The sequence below is a fragment of the Carcharhinus amblyrhynchos genome, chromosome X (assembly GCF_965287045.1).
Source record: "Carcharhinus amblyrhynchos chromosome X, sCarAmb.v2.hapA, whole genome shotgun sequence".
NCBI classification, from domain to species: domain Eukaryota; kingdom Metazoa; phylum Chordata; class Chondrichthyes; order Carcharhiniformes; family Carcharhinidae; genus Carcharhinus; species Carcharhinus amblyrhynchos.
The window spans coordinates 6862648-6884372 of NC_137359.1; the positions used below are offsets into that span (position 1 = coordinate 6862648).

A 21725-nucleotide genomic window follows, 5' to 3' on the forward strand; every position below is an offset into this window, starting at 1 on the left:
CCAAAATGCATCGCCTTGCATTTATCTAAGCTAAACTCCATCTGCCATTTGTTAGCCCACTGGCCCAATTGATCAAGATTCTGTTGCCTTTGGAGATAACTTTCTTCACTGTCCACCATGCCACTAATCTTGGTGTCATCTGCAAACGTACTAACCATGCCTCCTACATTCTCATCCAAATCAATAATATAAATGACAAATACCAGTGGACCCAGCACTGATCCCTGAGGCACACCGCTGGTCACAGGCTTCCAGTTTGGAAAAACAACCCTCTACAACCACCGTCTGGCTTCTGTCAAGAAGCCAATTTTGTATCCATTTAGATACTTCACCCTGGATCCTGTGAGATTTAACTTTATGCAACAACCTACCATGCAGTACCTTGTCAAAGTCCATATAGAGAACATCGACTGCAGTGCCCTCATCTACCTTCTTGGCTACCCCTTCAAAAGACTCAATCAAATTTGTGAGACATGATTTTCCACTCACAAAGCCATGCTGACTGTGCCTAATCAGACCTTATATCTATAAATGCCTGTAGATCCTGTCTCTCAAAATACTTTCCAACAATTTACCCACCACAGATGTGAGGCTCACTGGCCTGTAGTTCCCAGGCTTTTCCCTGCAGCCCTTTTTAAACAAAGGCACAACATTTGCCACTCTCCCATCTTCAGACACCTCACCTGTGACTATTAATGGTTCAAATATCTCGGCTAGAGGACCCACAATTTCCTCCCTGGTCTCCCACAAGGTTCTGGGATACACTTACCGGGTCCCAGGGATTTATCTACCTTGATGCGCTTTAAGACTTCCAGCACCACCTCATCTGTAATATGTACACTCCTCCTCAAAACATCACTATTTATTTCCCCAAGCTCCCTAACACCCATGTTTTTCTCAATAGTAAATACTGATGAGCAATATTCATTTAGGATTTCACCCATCTCTTGTGGATCTGCACATAAATGACCTTGTTGATCGTTAAAAGGCCCTACTCTCTCCCTTGTTACTCTTTAGTCCTTTATGTATTTGTAGAAATTCTTTGGATTCTCCTTTGCCTTATCTGCCACAGTCTCGTGTCTCCTTTTTGCCCTCCTGATTGCTCTCTTAATTCTACTCCTAGACCCCCTATACTCTTCAAGACATCCACTAGATCCCAGCTGCCTCTGCATGTCATGTGCCTCTTTTTTCTTCTTGACCAGGGCCTCGATATCCTGAGTCATCCAGGGTTCCCTACTTCTACCAGCCTTGGCCTTCACTCTAAGAGGAATTTGTTTACCCTGAATCCTGGTTAACACACTTTTGAAAGCCTGTCACTTATCAGATGTCCCTTTGCCTTCCCACAGACTCCATCAATTAACTTTTGAAAGTTCCTGTCTGATACCATCAAAATTGGCCTTACCCCAATTTAGAATTTTAACTTTTGGGTGGACTTGTCATTCTCCGTAGCTATCTTAAAACCAATAGAATATGGTCACTGGTCCGAAAGTGATCCCTCACTAATACTTCTGTCACCTGCTCTTCTTTACCTCCCAAGAGGAGGTCAAGTTTTGTCCCCTCTCTAGTCAGGCCATCCACATACTGAATGAGAAATTCCTCCTGAATACTCTCAACAAATTTCTCTCCATCCAAGCCTCTAAAACAGTGGCTGTCCCAGTCAATGTTGGGAAAGTTAAAATCTCCAACTATTACCACCCTATTTTTCTTGGAGCTACCTGGAATCTCCTTAAATGCATTGAATGCATTAAATGGATGGAATGCATCCGAGGGTTCTGAAAGAAATGGCGGAGGTGATAGTGGATGCCTTGGTGGTTATTTTCCAGACGTCACTGGATTCCGGGGAAGTGCCGGAAGATTGGAAAACGGCTAATGTTACACCGTTGTTTAAGAAGGGTGCCAGGCAAAAGGCGGGGAATTATAGGCCGGTTAGTTTAACGTCTGTGGTAGGTAAAATGTTAGAATCCGTCATTAAGGAGGAAATTGCGAGGCATCTTGAAGGCAATTGCTTGATAGAGCAGATGCAGCATGGTTTCATTAAAGGGAAGTCGTGTCTGACAAATTTACTGGAGTTCTATGAGGATGTGTCTAGGGTGGTGGATAGAGGAGAGCCAGTGGATGTGGTCTTTCTGGATTTTCAGAAGGCGTTTGACAAAGTACCTCACAAGAGGTTATTGCAGAAGGTCGAGGGACATGGAGTTGGGGGTAGGGTGTTAGCGTGGATAGAGGATTGGTTGTCAAATAGGAGGCAGAGAGTGGGGGTCAACGGGTGCTATTCGGATTGGCGGATGGTGACTAGTAGAGTGCCCCAGGGGTCGGTGCTGGGGCCTCAGCTTTTTACCATTTATATAGATGATCTGGAGGAGGGAACCGAGTGTAGGGTGTCGAAATTTGCAGATGACACCAAGATTGGTGGAACGGCAAATTGTGCGGAGGGTGGGGAGAGTCTGCAGAAGGATCTAGATAGGCTGGGCGAATGGGCTAGGAAATGGCAAATGGAATTTAATGTTGGCAAGTGTGAGGTGGTCCACTTTGGTAGGAAGAATGGTAGGAAGGACTATTACTTACGTGGCGAAAAACTGCAGCAGGCGACGGTGCAGAGGGACCTCGGGGTCCTTGTGCATGAGTCGCAAAAACCCAGCTTGCAGGTGCAGCAGGTGGTCAGGAAGGCGAATGGGATGCTGGCCTTCATAGCGAGGGGGATTGAATATAAAAGTAGGGAGGTCTTGCTGCGGCTGTATAGGGCATTGGTGAGGCCGCAGCTGGAGTACTGTGTGCAGTTTTGGGCGCCGCACCTGTGCAAAGATATTTTGGCCTTGGAGGGAGTGCAGAGGAGGTTTACTAGGCTGATACAGGAGTTGAGGGGGTTGAGCTATGAGGAGAGGCTGAATAAACTAGGCTTGTACTCGTTAGAGTTTAGAAGAATGAGGGGAGATCTCATTAAGACGTATAAGATGATGAATGGGATGGATAGGATAGAGGTGGAGAGACTCTTCCCGCTCAAAAAAGACAGTAGGACTAGGGGGCACAGCCTCAAGATAAAGGGGGGGCGGTTTAGAACGGAGTTGAGGAGGAACTTCTTCACTCAAAGGGTGGTGAATCTCTGGAATTCTCTGCCCGTTAAGTGGTGGAGGCTGCCTCGCTAAATATTTTTAAGACGCGGGTTGATGGACTTTTGATAAGAGAGGGGATTAAGGGTTATGGGGAGAGGGCGGGAAGGTGGAACTGAGCCACGACAGATCAGCCATGATCTTATTGAATGGCGGGGCAGGCTCGAAGGGCTAGATGGCCTACTCCTGCTCCTATTTCTTATGTTCTTATTTGCTCTTCAATTTCCCGCTGACTATTTGGGGGCCTGTAGTACAACCCTACCAAAGTGATTTCCCCCTTCTTATTTCTCAGTTCCACTCATCTTGCCTCTTCTACTCTGCCCCTTTCTGATATTGTGCATGATTAGCAACTCTTGGACAACCAAGGACACTGTATGAACTAAGGGAGAAGGAAAATCATAAACTTGAAGATTTGTTTGCAGCCTGCTCCCTGCCGAGCTGTGCTGGTCTCCTCACTGGAGAATGAAAGCCCAGACTGCCCATGAGCAATACTGGTAACGGAGTGATGTCAGTCTAGTTGTGTTCCTCCTTCAAACAGACCTCATTTTAAAAAGCCAGCACTTTTCTGACATGTTGGACTGCAATCTCTGATAGTCACGACCTCAAGGATGAAGCAATGGGATCTCCAAAAAGCCAACAAGGAGGAATACAGCAAGATATTGTGATAGTGCTACCATCCTGAAATATTCCCAAAGACCTGGTAAGTAGTGGCCTTTTGTATATGCCCTGTGTCTGTAACTCGCCTGGAAGAGGAGTCTGTTTCTCCACTCCAACGCAAGTCCTCCAGGTGACCCGGATGTGGCAGACCATCTGACTGAATCCCTGGATTGTGATCACCAGGGCCGATGGGAAGAGACAACAGTGAACCTGCACCCACTCAAGTCTGACATTTTGGCGAATCCGACATCACCTTGGAGCAGCCCAGTGACCATTTAACACCAAGCTGCCCATCTGTAAATACCAGTTAGGTATTGTGCTGTCTTCTGCATCTGGGAAAGACACTACTGGGAAAAAAAAGAGTAAAGAAACAAATCCAGAACAGGCGATCCTCCTTAAGTAGCACAACTCCGGATCGGGAACGCTTCACCACGCTGGATTCGGTCAAAGTTGGGCACTACTGGTTATGACAGCATCCTCCCCAAGCTCCTGAAACATCATGGCCCGCAGGCCTGCTCCTTTTGGTAGGCTCAATTCTTCACAAGTGTAATATGCTGGGGTGGGAGGCTGCCAAAGTGCTGGCGCTTGTCTAACATCATTGGCATCCCAAAACTAGGCAAAGAATCAAAGTTACCATCAAACTACTGTCCAGTATCCCTGCTATTAGTCTGCTTCAAGTTGTGGAGAGTCTAATCCTACAGTAATAAAGCCAGTCAAAAACGTCCAGAGGATGGACCAAGTGGGCTTTTGATAAGGAAGAAACATGCATGATCCAGTCCTCACATTCACTCTTTTATTCTGTGAAATGGCTTTCACAGGAATCTCAAAACACGGGCAATTTTCCTTGCCCTCACTGCAGTGTATGATGCAGTCTGGCACACTGACCTACTTTGTCAAAATACTAAGAGTTGTTTCTCCTTGGTTACAACTCAGGGCAGACAGTTTATCTACTCATCTAGGCATCACCCTTGACAGAACTCTCAGAAATACACTTTCATCAAGACTGCAGGGGAAAGTTCAGATCTGCAATAACCTCCTTAGCAAACTGACCAGTGCCTCATGGCAATCACAGGTCAAGATTCTAAGGATGTCTGCTCCTGCCATCGTGTACTCAACTGCAGAATACTCTGCCCAGTATGGTACCAAGCTGTCCATACTGCTGTACAATTCAACAAGGCGCATCACCGCAAGTAGTCCTTTTGACCAGCCCATCTCCCCTGGCTTCCATTCCTGAGCAGCATTAACCCCCCCCACCCCCTTACGTCAGGAGGATAATTGCAACAGGCAAGCTACTGGACAAGGTCTACTCCAACACAAGCTTGCCCTAGTTCAAGGACCTCCTCATTTCACCAGTTGTGTGATTTCCTTCACACTAATCCATATGATTAAAGCCACCATGCTGAGGGGTAACAGCTGAAGACATGTGACAGGAAGATTGGCAGGAGAAAATGTCCACTGGAAGCCACTCCTATTGTAGATGTCACTGCTTGTCCATCCAGCTTTGATCACTCACACAGCGAGCCCTCGATAAACCATTTCTGGGCTGACCAAGGCCTCTTTGCAGCTAGTTAACATCGGTAAGGTTGCCAAGACCACTGCAGCTGTGTGCAGCCCAAACAATGGCTCACACTGTCGACAAGTGTCCACTGATTAAACCAGGAGGTGGGATTAGTGCACTTTATTTGGCTGTTGCTTGGCTTTGACATTATGCATGTGCTGAATAAATAAATAATTGCTGCCACTTTCTGTACAATTTTAAACAAAATTGCCCTGAGGTTGTGACCCAGTTTTTCATAAAACACTTTTCACCAACACCAGCAAAAGCTCCCTTACCTTGATCTGATTTCAATATGTCTTGCAGGCAGTTAGTTGCGTTGGTCGGTGGGAACTCCACTGCAGTAATTCATGAATTTCAGCTCTTCATCTACCATCTACGTCAATTATTACTGAAACTGTGTGGGTGTGAATGAAATCCTCAGACTCTCAGTAGGAGGGTCACATCTCACATTGAAATAGCTTCTCTTAGCAGTTTCAAAATGAAAGCTTTGTTCTCTCCGGTGCAATTCTTCAAGGCAGCTTAGGCCAAAAACCCACACAGGACATAAAAAGCACAAATGACTCAGTCTGGACTGTTTTTTTTTTGATGGGCTTTCATTAAATTTTGACATGAGGGGCACCAGATGAAATGACATATAATGGTTGCAACCTGTACATTTTTCGAAGTTCTGGAACATTTGTGTTTTCTCTCCCTAGGTGGTGAAATTCTACTTCCTAACATCTCCAAATAGCTCCATCCATTTCTGTGAAATTCAGCATTGGAACTGGGAAAATCTGGAATGACGCACACTGAGTTATTCAATGCTTATAGTTTGATGCTGAATTATTCAGTGTTGTGTGTTGATTACTTGCATAGAATAATCCCAACTGTATGTTATCCCATATCAATGTGGTGACTTCATTGTAACAGTGGGGAATGTACGGATGCTTCCAAATTCTAATCCTGGCTTTTCTGGTATTTCACTGACAGTAGTGTTGCTTAGCTATCACTACAGGTGGTTGCTGGTCTAGGCTAATCAGGCAAGGGAGAATCTAGCAAAGCAAATGAGAAGGCTATTGTCAACAAAAGTAATTGAGGTGTAATATCACAGGAACAGGAACATATTGGCCACCTGATGGTGGAAAATGACATTCCAGATTCCAAGAGAAAACTGCAAATCATAGAGTTTTCAGAGCATAGTGAATATTGAATATCTTTCACTGTGTTGTCAATTAGTTAGCACATTGGTATGCATTGCAGTAAAAACAAATGTTAATCAAAAATCTATGTTAATATACTTGTGTGATCTTTCTCAATTCATCACCTTGAGTTGCTCTCCTACGTGCTTCATCCTGGTATTTATGTAGCTCCAAATACACCTTGCAGGCATAATACAAGTTTGGATGGACAAATTCTTTACGGTTCTGTTTGTAGTGTAAAAATGTCGTAGTGCTGTCTTTGAAGTTTAGCAGTAGTATTGCTTCTCTGAGCTGACATGATGTGACACTGTGTGCTTGCTGTACATCATTGAATGGTTACAGCACAGAGGAGGCCATTTAACCATTCATGGTGAAGTGCCAGTTCCTTCCTCACCCTTTCCCCATATCTCTACAAAGGTGTCCACTTCATTTACTTGGGTAAATATTGTATATATTGGAAGCATACATGGTTTCCATCTTAACAGCTATTTTGTTTTTTCGAAAAATAGCTTTCATTTGTGTCCCAAATGATTCTAAATGTGGAGATGCCGGCGTTGGACTGGGATAAACACAGTAAGAAGTCTCACAACACCAGGTTAAAGTCCCAACAGGTTCAATTGCTAGCAAAAGCCACTAGCTTTTGGAATGCTGCCCCTTTGTCAGATAAGTGGGGGTTATGTTCACAAACAGGGCATATAAAGACACAAACTCAATTTACAAAATAATGGTTGGGATGTAAGTCTTTACAGGTAATCAAGTCTTAAAGGTACAGACGATGTGAGTCGAGAGAGTGTAAAACACAGGTTAAAGAAATGTGTATTGCCTCCAGACAGGACAGTTAGTGAGATTTTGCAAGCCAGGCAAGTCGTGGGGTTACAGCTGGTGTGACGTGAACCCAAGATCCTGGTTGAGGCCATCCTTGTGTGCGGAACTTGACTATTAGTCTCTGCTCAGCGACTCTGCGTTGTGTTATGAAGGCTGCCTTGGAGAATGCTTACCTGAAGGTCAGAAGCCGAATGCCCGTGACCGCTGAAGTGTTCCCCAACAGGAAGAGACCAGTCTTCCTGGCGATTGTCGAGCGCTGTTCATTCATCCGGGACGTCCTTTCCTGCAGTGTATCAGATAGACAATGTTGGCTGAGTTACAAGAGTATGTACCGTGTACTTGGTGGATTCCAAATGATTCTACTCAGGGTGGACATACTTTAGTGACATCAGTATCCTATCTTGTTTGCAGAGGCATGCAGCCAAGTTGTGCTCCATGTGTTTGACACTTGAGATGAAAGCAAATTTTTGCAGATGCTGGAATCTGTAACAAAAACAGACAATGCTGGAAAATCTCAGCAGGTCTGACAGCATCTGTGGAGAGAGAATAGAACCAGCGTTTCGAGTCTGGATGACCCTTAGTTGGCTCTGATGAAAGGTCATCCAGACTCAAAACGTTGGCTCTATTCTCTCTCCACAGATGTTGTTAGACCTGCTGAGATTTTCCAGCATTATCTGTTTTTGCTCCATGTGATTTGATTTGATTTATTATTGTCACATGTATTAACATACAGTGAAAAATACTGTTTCTTGCACACTATACAGCCAAAACATGCTGTTCATAGAGAATGAAACGAGAGACTGCAGAATGTATTCAGAGTGTTACAGTCATAGCTAGGTTGTAGACAAAGATCAATTTAATACAAGCTAAGTCCATTCAGAAGTCTGACAGCAGTGGGGAAGAAGTTGTTCTTGAGTTGGTGGGTACATGACCTCAGACTTTTGTACCTTTTTCCCGAAGAAAGAAGGTGGAAGAGAGAATATTTTGTTGGTTTGGTGCTTGATTTGATTTATTATTGTTACGTGTATGGGGATACAGTGAAAAGTATTGTTTCTTGTGCACTATACAAAGCATACTGTTCATAGAGTACATGGGGAGAAGGAAAGGAGAGGGTGCAGAATGTCGTGTTACAGTCATAGCTAGGGTATAGAGAAAGATCAGCTTAATATTTGATTTATTATTGTCACATGTATTGGGATACAGTGAAAATTATTGTTTCTTGTGCGTTATACAGACAAAGCATACTGTTCATAGAGTACATAGAGAAGGAAAGGAGAGAGTGCAGAATGTAGTTACAGTCATAGCTAGGGTGTAGAGAAAGATCAACTTAATATAAGGTAACTCCATTCAAAAGTCTGACGGCAGCAGGGAAGAAGCTGTTCGTGAGTCGGTTTGTACGTGTCCTCAGACTTCTGTATCTTTTTCCCGACGGAAGAAGATGGAAGTGAGAATGACCGGGTTGCGTGTTGCTCACAGGACCTCGAGCCTGAGGGGTTGCATTTCCATAGATCGAGTTAATATTGCTGAAAGTTCAATCCTAGCGTGGTCCTGAATATCCTGAATGATGTGTATTGTGTTTAGGTCTATTCATGTTCCCAATGCTCAAGACCGTCCACACTGTTCAACTGGGTGCCAAAATGAAAGATGAAACAAGGTTATTGTTGCAAAGAGTGACCATTCTCGAACTTGAGAGCAAGAACTCATCCTGTTATTGTGCACGTGCTGCTTGTGTGTTTACTGGTATTTTAGATGGGTGCAGGACAGACCACATTTGACACGAATGATGGGAAATACCTAAAAGAATATGATTTTTGAAAAAATGTGTGCTAAAAGCCTTAAACAGAGGCTTTGACTGCCAGCAGGTTGCACAATGTTAATTCCATTCTTTTTCTTTTTGAGCAGCTGTCGTCATCTTCGTGGTTTCCATAGCAACCTTTTTTTTCCTTTGGCAGCACAGTATATGAGGAAATATTTGCAGATTCATTCATGAGATCAACTTCACATATATTCTCTTTAAATTTGCTGTAAATCATATGGTTTTATTTATTTGCAATGTGCTTTCCAGGTATATTATTTGGATGCGTTTTCAACTATTGGGTTCATTTGATGAATCGTTTTGATTTATTCATGAGGGCTGTAATTGACTGTATTTCATTTCCGTAGGACTTCATTTAGTTCCTGTTCTAATACAGAGCTTGGTTAAGCACAGGGTTGGATAGTTCAACAGCAATTTAAGAAGCGAGAATGGTGGCAAAGGGTTATGGTTCTCATAATTACTACAAGTATGGTCCAAATCTTAGTACCGTGAAAACCCAGGCTTTTGAGATTCTTATTGTTTAACTGGTCAGAGGTTGAGGGGCTGCAGCTTCCAGTATTATTCTTAATCTTCTTTTGAGGCAGCTGAGTTGTAAGCTATAGGATGGGTCCTCTGTGAAAGTAGTTTAGATTATTCAAGCCTGGCTTGAGTCTACAGTGCCACAGCACCAAACTGACCACGATTCAACTTGCAAGAAATTACTGGTGTGATCACTAGAAAATTCACACTTCTAAATCTGTGGTTGAGCCACATTGGGTACCATGAGCTTGATTATGGCATCTGACCATATATAACCGACTTGGCAGTGCTTAATCCTGATACGGGATGACAAGTAAAAAAAAATGCCAGAGCCCAGCATGGGTGTCGCTCATTTCAATGTCACTGTCACCTCCCACTATTTGATATGTGTGCTAACTAATACCAAAGCCAAAGGCTTTGCAGGCTATTGGACTTCCTAGGGATGGCCTGCCTCAATCCTTAGAGGTGAGAAGTTTTTTTTTGTGTGGCAACTCAGTTCTTGATGAATTCATGCATGTGTGACCTTGGTTGTATGGACAGATGTAAAAGTCAAGGATACTGACTCTTGTCGGAGAGAAGTAACTAATGGGTGTACAATGCAATGACTAGACTTATTTAAAAAGATGGTAGGTAAAGGTTATCTCAGTAAAGAAGTGAAAAGATATTAAATAAGGCAAAGAAAAGGATCATCCATAATTGTCATTTTCCCATTAATACTTTTATCCCTTGCTCCACTTGCAAAAAAGAGTAATATTAAGAAATTATCTTCTATATATCAAAAAAGCACATGAAGCACCCGTAAAGTACTGTCTGTACTTTTCTGAAAGGATTATGCACTGTAACCATCTCAGTAATTTCCAGATTTTTATTCAGACTTTCCTTTCCAGAATTAATGTGTAGTGAAAAATGTACTTAAAGTCAGTCTTAACAGACACATTTATCTCAATAAATTCTTACAACCAGCTAATCTCCAGACTCTTGTGTCAGGATCTGAACCATGGTTATGATGTTTAGTTGTGTTTAGCTTGTTCCTTCAATGCCAGTTTGCATTTTCCTTGTGCAACTCCTATTTTGGACTCAAAACAGGCACAGAGTGATGCAAGTATCACAATAGTGTGTGTGAACTTTTTAACATGTCTCAGTGCCATCTTTTTCATTCATAAGACGTGGGAGCAGAATCAGGCTTACCGGCCCATCGAGTCCGCTCCACCATGGCTGTTATGTTCCTCATCCCCATTTTCCTGCCTTCTCCCCATAACCCTTCAACCCATTACCAATTAAAAATCTAACTTCTCCTTAAATTTACTCACTGGTCCAGCATCCACCGTACTTTGGGGGAGCGAATTCCACAGATTCACAACTCTTTGGGAGAAGTAGTTTCTCCTCAACTCTGTTTTAAATTTGCTACCCCTTATCCTAAGACCCCTCGTCCTAGAATGTCCCACAAGAGGAAGCATCTGCCCCACGTCCATTTTATCCAGACCTTTTCTCATCCTGTGCACCTCAATTTGATCTCCCCTCATTCTTCTAAATTCCAGAGAGTGTCGGCCTAAACTGTTCAAACTCTGTTCATATGACAAACCCCTTATCTCTGGAATCAATCTGGTGAACCTCCTCTGAATTTCCTCCAATGCCACTACATCTTTCCTCAAAATAGGGGACTAAAACTCTGCACAATACTCCAGGTGTGGACTCACCAATGCCTTGTATAGTTGCAATGATACTTAATTTCCTTTATATTCTATTCCTTCAGCTATAAATGCCAACGTTCCATTTGCTTTCTTTATTATTTGCTGTAGCTGCACGTTAATTTTCTGTGACTCATGAACAAGGACATCGAAGCACCCTACAGTCTCTCCCCATTTAGATAATTCACCTTTCCATTTTTCTGACTAAAATGCATGACCTCTCACTTATCCATGTTAAACTCCACCTGCTACATTTTGGCCCACTCTCCTAACCTATCTATATCTATTTGTAAATTTCTTATTTCCTCTTTGCAACTTACTGTCCCACCTATTTTTGTGTCACCTGCAAATTTGGCTATAGTCTTTTATCCCTGTATCCAAGTTGTTAACATAGATTGTAAATAGCTGGGGCCCAAGGACGGGCCCTGTGGCACCCCACTTTTTGCCATCCAGATAAAAACCCATTTATCCCAACTCTGTCTTCTATCCATCAGCCAGTCACCTATCCAAGCGAAGAAATGACCGCTAATCCCATGTAATCTAACCTTGTGAATTTGTGGGGCATCTCATCTAACGCCTTCCCGAAGTCCAGATATACTACATCTACAGAATCCCCATTATCTATCCACTTTGCTTGTTATATCTTTGAAGCACTCGAGCAAACTAGTCAAACAGGATTTACTCTTCATAAAGCCATGCTGACTATGATGGATAACATTTTGACTTTGCAAATGTCTTGATATCGCTTCCTTGATTGATTCTTTCCCAACGACAGATATTAAACTAACGGGTCTGGAATTTCCCACATTTTGCCCCCTCCCTTTTTGAATTAGGGCATTAGCATTTTTCCAGTCCATGAATCTTTCCCACGTCCAGGGAATTTTGGAACATTATAACCAAATGGATCCACTATCTCTGCCGCCACTTCCTTTAATATCCTTGGATCTGGGCTATCAGGCCCGTGGGACTTGTCTACTCTCAATCCCAGTAGTTTTCTGAGTACCTTTTCCCTATCGATGTTGTTTATTCTAAGTTCCACCCTTTCTCTTACCTCTGACTTGTCTGTGCCTATAGGAATGCTACTAGTGTCCTCCACTATGAAAACTGAGGCAAAGTATTGATTTAGCATCTCTGCCATTTCCGTGTCCCCCACTATTAACTCTCCAGTTTCATCTTCCAAGGGACCAACGATCACTCTCGCGACTCTCTTCCCTTTTATATACCTATAGAAGCTTTTGCAATCCTTCCTGATGTTTTGTACTAGTTTTCTTTTGTAATTCACCGTAGTTCTTTTTTATTACTTTTTAGCATCCCTTTGTTTATGTTTGCAAGTTTCCCAATCTTCCAGCCCGCCACTAGCACTTGCAACATGGTATACCTTAGTTCTTGTCTTTATATTGTCCTTGAAGACCTTGTTTAGCCATGGATGTTTTTACCCCCTTTACCATTTCACTGGGATATATTTTAGAATCATAGAATCCTACAGTTCAGAAGGAGGCCATTTGGTCCACTGAGTCTGCATCGACCCCAATCCCACCCAGGCCCTATCCCCATAACCCCATGTATTTACCCCAGCTGGTCAGCCTGACACTAAGGGGCAGTTTAGCATGGTCGATCCACCTAACCCGCACAACTTTGGGAGGAAACCAGAGCACCCGGAGGTTACCCGCCCAGACACGGGGAGAATGTGCAAACTTCACACGCACTGACCCAAGCCGGGAATTGAGCCTGGATCCTTGGTGCTGTGAGGCAGCAGTGCTAACCACTGTGCCACCATGCCAGCCCCACTTGTGAGGAATTGAGTATCTCCTTAAACAACTGCCACTGCTCATCCACTGTCCGACCTTTTAGACTTCCTGCCCACTCGGGCCAGATCTGTCCTCATGCCTATGTAATTCCCTTTATTTAATTCCAGAACACTAGTGTGGGATTCCACTTTCTCATCCCCAAACTGAACTTTAAATTCTATCACACTATGGTCACTACTCCTTCGATGCTCCTTAACTGAGATCAACAATTAATCCCTGCTCATTACACAGGGAGCATATTATAGCAGTGCAGAGGGAGGACAATCTAGAGGAGTCGGGCGATGAGTGGCTATGGGTGGAGTTCAGAAACAGGAAGGGAGCAATCACTTATGCGGGGGGTATACTATAGGCCACCCAATAGCCTGCGAGAAGTGGAAGAAAGTATATGTAAGGAAATTCTGGATAAGTGCAGAAAAAATAGGGTTGTTGTAGTGGGAGACTTTAATTTCCCTGGTGTGGATTGGAAGGTGTCTAGGGCTGGGGGTCTGGATGGGGAGAAATTTGTAAAATGTGTACTGGAAGGTTCTTTGGAGCAGTATGTAGCTAATCCGACTAGAGAGGGGGCTATACTGGACCTAGTTCTGGGAAATGAGCCTGGTCAGGTGGTCGAGGTTTCATTAGGGAAACGTGGCAAATAGTGACCACAATTCTGTCTACTTCAGGATAGTAATGGAAAAGGATGAGTGTTGTCCGAAGGTTAGGGTGCTAAACTGGGGGAAGGCTAGCTACAGCCGGATTAGGCAGGAACTGTTGGCCACTGATTGGAAGAGGTTGTTCGAGGGTAAGTCCACGTCTGGCATGTGCGAGTCTTTTAAGGGACAACTGATAAGGTTGCAGGACAGACATGTGCCTGTTAAGAGGAAGGATAGGAAAGGTAGGATTAGAGAGCCGTGGATAACTGGGGATATTGAGGACTTGATCAGGAAGAAAAGAGAGGCGTATGTTAGGTCCAGGCAACTGGGAACGGAGAGAGCTTTGGAGGAAAACAGAGAGAGTAGGAGGGAACTCAAATGGGGAGTTAGAAGGGCAAAAAGGGGGCACGAAATGGTCTTGGCAGACAAGATTAAGGAAAATCCAAAGGCATTTTATTCATATGTTAGGAACAGAAGGGTGGTTAGAGAAAAAATCGGCCCTCTTAGGGACAAAGGAGGGGAACTATGTTTAGAGCCCGAGGGAATGGGGGAGATCCTGAATGAATACTTTGCGTCAGTATTCATGAAGGAGAGGGACTTGTTGTCTGGAAGTGTCCTGGAGGGAATTGTCGACCCGTTGGAGAAAATCTCCATTACAAGGGAGGAAGTGTTAGGGTTTTTAGGTAATATTAAAACTGATAAATCTCCTGGGCCTGATGGCATTTATCCTAGGCTGCTCAGGGAGACGAGAGATGAAATTGCTGGGCCTCTGACGCAAATCTTTGTCTCTCCTTTGGACACAGGTGAGGTCCCAGAGGACTGGAGGATAGTGCATGTGGTACCGTTGTTTAAAAAGGGTAGTAGGGATAACCCGGGGAATTATAGGCCGGTGACCTTGACGTCAGTGGTAGGGAAGTTGTTAGAGAGGATTCTTAGAGATAGGATGTATATGCATTTAGAACATAGCAATCTAAGAACATAAAAAATAGGAGTAGGAGCAGGTCATCTAGCCCTTCGAGCCTGCCCCGCCATTCAATAAGATCATGGCTGATCTGAAGTGGATCAGTTCCACTTTCCCGCTTTCTCCCATAACCTTTAATTCCCCTGTTTATCAAAAACCTATCTACCCGTGACTTAAATATATTTAGTGAGGTAGCCTCCACCACTTCAACGGGCAGAGAATTCCAGAGATTCACCACCCTTTGAGTAAAGAAGTTCCTCCTCAACTCTGATCTAAACTGACCCCCCCCCGCCCTCTCCTTATCTTGAGGCTGTGCCCTCTAGTCCTGCTATCCTTTCTAAGCAGGAAGAATATCTCTACCTCTACCCTATCCACTATCCATCCCCTTCATTATCTTATACGTCTCTATAAGATCCCCCCTCATCCTTCTAAACTCCAACGAGTACAGATCCAGTCTATTTAGTCTCTCTAAATAGAGAGACTAAATCTGATTAGTGACAGGCAACGTGGCTTTGTAAAAGGGAGGTCGTGCCTTACGAATCTGGTAGAATTTTTTGAGGAGGTGACAAAAATGGTTGACGAAGGACGAGCAGTGGATGTCGTCTCTATGGATTTCAGTAAGGCGTTTGACAAAGTCCCTCATGGTAGGTTGGTGAAAAATGTTAAGGCTAATGGGATACAAGGACAGGTGGCTAGATGGCTTGAGAACTGGCTTGGCAACAGGAGACAGAGGGTAGAGTGGAAGGGTCTTTTTCTAGCTGGAGGTCTGTGACTAGTGGTGTGCCGCAGGGCTCTGTACTGGGACCTCTGCTATTTGTGATATATATAAATGATTTGGAAGAGGGAATAACTGGTGTGATCAGCAAGTTTGCAGATGACACGAAGATGGCTGGACTTGCTGATAGTGATGAGCAGTGTCGGACAATACAGCATGATATAGATAGGCTGGTAAATTGGGCAGAGAAATGGCAGATGGAATTTAATCCAGATAAATGCGAGGTGATGCGTTTTGGAAGAAATAATGTAGGGGGGAGTTATACAATAAATGGTAGGACTATTAAGACTATAGAAACACAGAGGGACCTAGGTGTGCAAGTTCACAAGCCCTTGAAGGTGGCAGTGCAGGTGGAGAAGGTGGTGAAGAAGGCATATGGTATGCTTGCCTTTATAGCAAGGGGTATAGAGTATAAAAGCTGGCGTCTAATGTTGCAGTTGTATAGAACGTTGGTTCGACCACATTTGGAGTACTGCGTCCAGTTCTGGTCGCCGCACTACCGGAAGGACATGGAGACCCTGGAGAGAGTGCAGAGGAGGTTTACCAGGATGCTGCCTGGTATGGAAGGTCTTAGCTATGAAGAGAGATTGGGCAAATTTTGGCTGTTCTCCCTGGAAAGACAGAGAATGAGGGGAGACCTATTAGAGGTGTAGAAGATTATGAAGGGTATATTTAGAGTGAACAGTGGGAAGCTTTTTCCCAGGTTGGATACGAAAATCACGAGGGCTTAAGGTTAGAGGGGCGAGGTACAATTCAGATATTAGAGGGAGGTTTTTCACACAGAGGATTGTGGGGGCCTGGAATGCACTGCCAAGTAGGGTGGTGGAGGCAGGCACGTTAGAGTTGTTTAAGGCTTACCTAGAAAGGCACATGAGCAGACTAGAGATGGAAGGATACAAAAGGATCAGGAGCCTCAGGATGTGCCTGGGAATCAACAGATTCCTATGGGCTGTCCAACATATTTTATGGCTCACCTATCTCTTACGTTTGAGCTTCTGGGGATCTTCCATGAATGTCTGTATAGGCTGTGTATGTTTATTGATGTCTCTTACATCCGCAAGTGATTCAGTCCACCTTGTTGGCCAACAAGGGGCATACATGCGGTGGGTCGTGCAAGGGCTGCTCTTGCATGTTTCGAGAGTTGCCTAGTGCTTCACGTCGTTAGTGCACGCTTAAACTGGACCAACTGACGGGCAACACGACAGCTCGGTGACTATCGCTGTTTGCTGTGCAGATACAGGGACCCAGGTTGGATCTCTGGCTTGGTTCGGTGTCTGTGGGAGTTTGCACATTCTCCCTGTGCTTGCGTGGGTTTTCTCCGGGTGCTCCGGTTTCCTCCCACACCCCAAAAACATGCTTTTAGGCTGATTGGTGTTAACAAATTGTCCCTAAATTAGACCTCCCTTAGTCTGGCGCACATATAATTCTCTAAATTTGTACCCCTTTATTGTGGAGTCCAAGAGGCGTAGACAAAAGTCGTAGGTAGAAGGAGGATTGGAATGAGGCACTCAGTGTTAAAATGGGTGGCGTGGGCTTGTAGGGCCGAAGGGCCTGTTACCTGTGCTGTGTTGTTCTTTGTTCTTTGTACACACTAGCAAATCTAGAGTCGCCTGCTCCCTGGTTGGTTTCACAACATCTAATACATTCAATGAACTCTGCCTGCAAGCTACCCATGCCAATTTGATTCTTCCAATCTATGTGCATATTAAAATCACCCATGATTATTGCTGTTTCTTTCTTGCAAGCCCCTAGTATCTCCTGGTTTATACTGTGCCCCACTACGGAATTACTGCTTGGGGACCTATAGATTACTCCGATCAAGTACTACCTACCTTTGCCATTTCTTATTTCTACCCTGACTGATTCCATATCTTGATCTCCCTTATGCTTATGTCATTTCTCATTGCAACACTGTTCCCTTCCTTCACCAGCAAAGCTACACCACCTCCTTTTTCTTTCAGTCTGTCTTTGTGAAATGCTGAGTACCGTTAGATATTCAATCCCCAGACCTGGTCTCCTCGTAACAATGTCTTAGCAATTGCCACCAAATCATACCCTTTTGTTTCTATTTGCACCATTAACTCATTATTTTTCTTCCAAATGTTCCGTGCATTTAGGTACAAAGTTTTAAAATTTTTTTAAATTGGTAAATTTCCCTATTCCTTTATAATTCCTTTGTGCATAAATACATTCACCTGTCCCTCACATTTATTGTCTGGTAACCACCTGCCACATCACTAACCGGCACTCTTGCCTCCCCCTTTAATTTGGGCTGTCTAATTTCCCCTACAACTGAACATCCCCCTCCCCAATCAGTTTAACGTCCCGTCTACAGCCCTAGTTATGCAATTCGCTAGGCCTCTGGTCCCAGCACGATTCAGTCCCATTGGAACAGGTCTCCTTTCCCCAGTACTGGTGCCAATATCCCATGAATTCAAGCTCATTCCTCCCACACCAATCTTTGAGCCACACGTTTACCTGCTTAATCTTATTGACCCTGCACCAATTAGCTTGTGGCTTAGGTAGTAATCTAGAGATTACCACCTTTTTGGTTCTGCTTTTTAATTTAGCTCCTAGCTGTTCATACTCCCTTAGCAGAGCCTCTGCCCTTGTTTTAAATATGTTGTTGGTACCTATGTGGACTACAACAGCTGGATCTTTACCCAGTCCCATTGAGATATCCCGAGCATCAGGCAAGAAACACAACCTTCAGGACTCTCAATCTTGATCACGGAGAACAGTGTCAATGTCCCTAACTGTACTATCCCCATTACAACAACATTTCTTTCCCCCCCACTTGAATGGCTTACTGTACCACGGTGCTGCACTTGGTCGGCCCATCCTCCCTGTAGCCCCCGTTCCCGTCCACACAGGGAGCAAGAACCTCGAACCATCTTTGATGTTAATCGTATGATTTGAGGTTAAGTATATACAAGTGGAGGGCATTGATTGGATGGTTACTCGAGTACATATGAATAGGGACATTTATTGACACAAGAGTTAAGTAGAGTCATGAGAAGGAAAGATTTATTTGCAGATTGAAGTATTACAGGTCAAAACTGGTTTTTGATGTGTCCTACACCAAATGGCCATCAGGAGTCTAGCAATTGATTCCTAAGGTAATAGCAAATGGTTAGTGCTATTTTGTTGGTTAAAGGCTTGTGATGAGCATGGAAGATGTAAGTGTGGGGACTGTAACTGGAGGTGCGTCTAATTTCTTAGGCTTTATTAACTCAATGAATTGCTTGTAAATTTTAGCTGCTGATCATAATCCAGACTGAAATTACTTGACAACTGTTGTCTGCCTGTCACATCTGGAATATGATATGCAGCAGACACAGGAACTTTCTGAACTTGACCAAGCTATGTCATTGAGCCGGTATCAACAGACAAATGGCTTCTTCTTGGTAGTCACGCAGTGGAATCTGTCTTTGTTCCTTGACTTCAAATTTAAGGAAAGCATTTTGATCATGCAGAACCTGAATTCATCTTTCTCAGTCCATAGAAACTACTGGACCGTTTCACAGCTAATGTTAATAATGTCAAGCACAAAGCAAATCTCGTTCGAGCTTTTGGCTTTGAGAACTTGAGCTGTTTGTGATAGAAGAAAGTAGCCATGCTAGAACAATGTGGTGTAAAGGAGAGGTGCAAGGAGTATAATTTGCAATCACACTCCATTCTGATTCTTGCAAATTCACTTCAGATGTTTGTACGGATCCCGTTCTGTTTTAGAAACTTTAGGTTACTTTAGCTGTCAAACATTATGGATCTTGACTGGATGCTGCTTTTGTACTCTGCTTCCTGTTACACGGAGGAGATACTTGTGCAGAATCTAGGATGGGATTCTTCAGCCACGCTTGCCCAAAACTGGATGTCAGTGGACCTTTGCATGATCCATCCCCGCCCACTGCGATCCCCATAGCGGTTGGGAGAATACAGGCCCCCCCACCCCCACATCAGAATTTCTTCGTTGTGATTTTACGATGTATGTTACCTTGCACGTTGTCTGTCAATACACCCTTAATGCATCCAGTGCTCATTTAGGAAATGGCATGACTTAATCCTAAAATATGCCTATGTTTTTAAAAAAAGACTTGCATTTATATAGCGCCAATCACAAGCACCACAAATCCAAAGTGCTTTACAGCCACTGCAGTACTTTTTTGAAGTGTAGTTGCTGTTGTAATTTAGGAAGTGCAACAGCCAATTGGAACTCGGCAACCTCCCACAAATAGCAATGTGATGACGATTAGATAATTTATTTTTGTGATGTTGATTGAGGGATAAAAATTGGCCATGACACCAAGTAGAATTCCCCTGCTCCTCAGTGTAGTTCCTTGGTAACTTTTACATCCACCTAATTAGGCAAATTGGGCTTCAGTTTGATGTCCCTTCTGAAAGACTGTGCCTCTGACAGTGCAGCACTCTCGAGTACTGCACAGAGAGTGTCAGCCTAGACTTTTGCGTCCAGATTTTGGAGTGGGACTTGAGCTGCAATCTTCTAATCTTGGGTTGGAGTGCTGCTGACACTGGTGGTAGTGGTGTGTTTTTTTTTAAAGGCTTTGGACGAATTGTGACTAAATGGATTCTCACTGCTCTTATTCACCTGTAGGTTTGGTTAAAGGCATTAAACTCAATTTGTCTTCCCATGAAAATGTGTGCTGAAAGCAAAAGCTGTTCAAACAACCCTTGTTAATGTAACAGTTTTGACAGATAAGGCCCACGAAAAAGAACATTTCTCTGATCTGATAGCTTTCCTTTTATATTCACAGGAAGCTCAGGAGAGACAGCGGAATGCTTTGACCATAGACCTATTGTACTCGATCCAGAGAACTCCACAACTATCAGCAACATGAGATGCACATTTGAAGGCACTGAACGGGTCCAGTTCCGTTGAGGCACCACTTCGACCACAAAAGGAGCACTTGCTTTTTACGTGATACGGGTTTAGCACAAAATTGCTACAGGCTACAGCTCCTGGTACGGATTTAAAGATTTTCTAAACTTGCTTGGTTTGTCTGGATCTTTTTTGTGTTACTTTGCAGATTCTGCACAGGTAAAGACTCTCAAATACCTCCCATAGATTTGTTTAAAATTCCTTTTATGTGTTGCAGAATGTCACAATTTACCACCTATTAATTGGGAGCAGTTTCTCTGCATGAGAGTGAGGGCCATTATCTTTCCAATTCATATCTGATTGTTTGGTGTGCCTATTTCAACTTGAAGTTATTTCGGAGTAGTCTAACTAGCACATGGGAAGAAGAGAATGCGCCTCCTCTGTGAATGTTGTGGCAATAGGTACACCTGAAAAAAGACCTGGCAAGAGTCCAGTGTTCACTATGTCTGAACAATGCATAGCAACAAAGCCAACAGAATGTCAGTGAATTATATGACCAAAGCAGTGGAATTTAAGTCACCAGATGTTGTGATCAAACTGTGCAGTGCTCTCATTCAGACCCACCCTTGAGCACTCTCTCCATTTCCAATTACCGAACAGTAAGGGAGACACTCCAGGTTAGGGGACCTAGCATTGAGCCATGTAGTTTACAGCTAGCATCAGAGGGAATGAGAAAAGACAGGAGGAACATCTGAAAAGTAAACGTTGAGTTGGATATAAAATTGTGAGCCATTTGGAGTATGAGGAAAATCTGCAAAATAATGTTAGTATGTTTGAGGTAAATCTGCAAAATGGCACTCATATGTTTGAGGTAAATCTGCAAAATGACTTGAGTGAAAGAGGAAGATAAGTGATCGGAGGTTCAGAAGTAAACTGCAAATATAGGACTATTGACAGGAATCTCTCTATGCTCTGATTCTTACGTGGGATGGACTCTGTATTGTAGAGCTGAAAACTGGAATTATTGAAGAATAGTTTGGAAACTACTTGACGATTCTGGAAGGATGAACTATGATGGATCATAGGTGCTACCACTTCTCTAATTATCTTGTGATTTTTCAGTGGAGTGGTTCACAGTCAGTCTGTGGTTATATTGTTGGAAGCAGATGCGTGTAACAGCCATGTTCTGACGGCTCTAAATGACCAGTCCGGTCAATTTTGAAAACACCTTCCTTGCTTTGAGATGTGATAATACTTATTTGACTCTGGGGATAGGTGGCTTTAAGCTGCTTACTGGCAATTTTGTCTGTGGGATAGTTTGAGCCTGTAATCTGGTTGAACCTGTTTATTCAGACCCTTTATTA

The 21725-nt window shown here is 43.6% G+C and overlaps 1 protein-coding gene across 10 annotated transcripts in view; it reads left to right on the top strand.

Moving 5' to 3' along the window:
* Positions 1–21725, top strand: part of r3hdm2 (R3H domain containing 2) — a 304603-nt gene that overhangs the window by 119016 nt on the left and 163862 nt on the right. For all 10 annotated transcript variants that reach the window (XM_080218004.1, XM_080218002.1, XM_080218006.1 and 7 more), the window contains one exon: positions 20297–20504. The gene's annotated coding sequence lies outside the window, so the exon portion shown is untranslated. The remainder of the gene's footprint in view (positions 1–20296; positions 20505–21725) is intronic.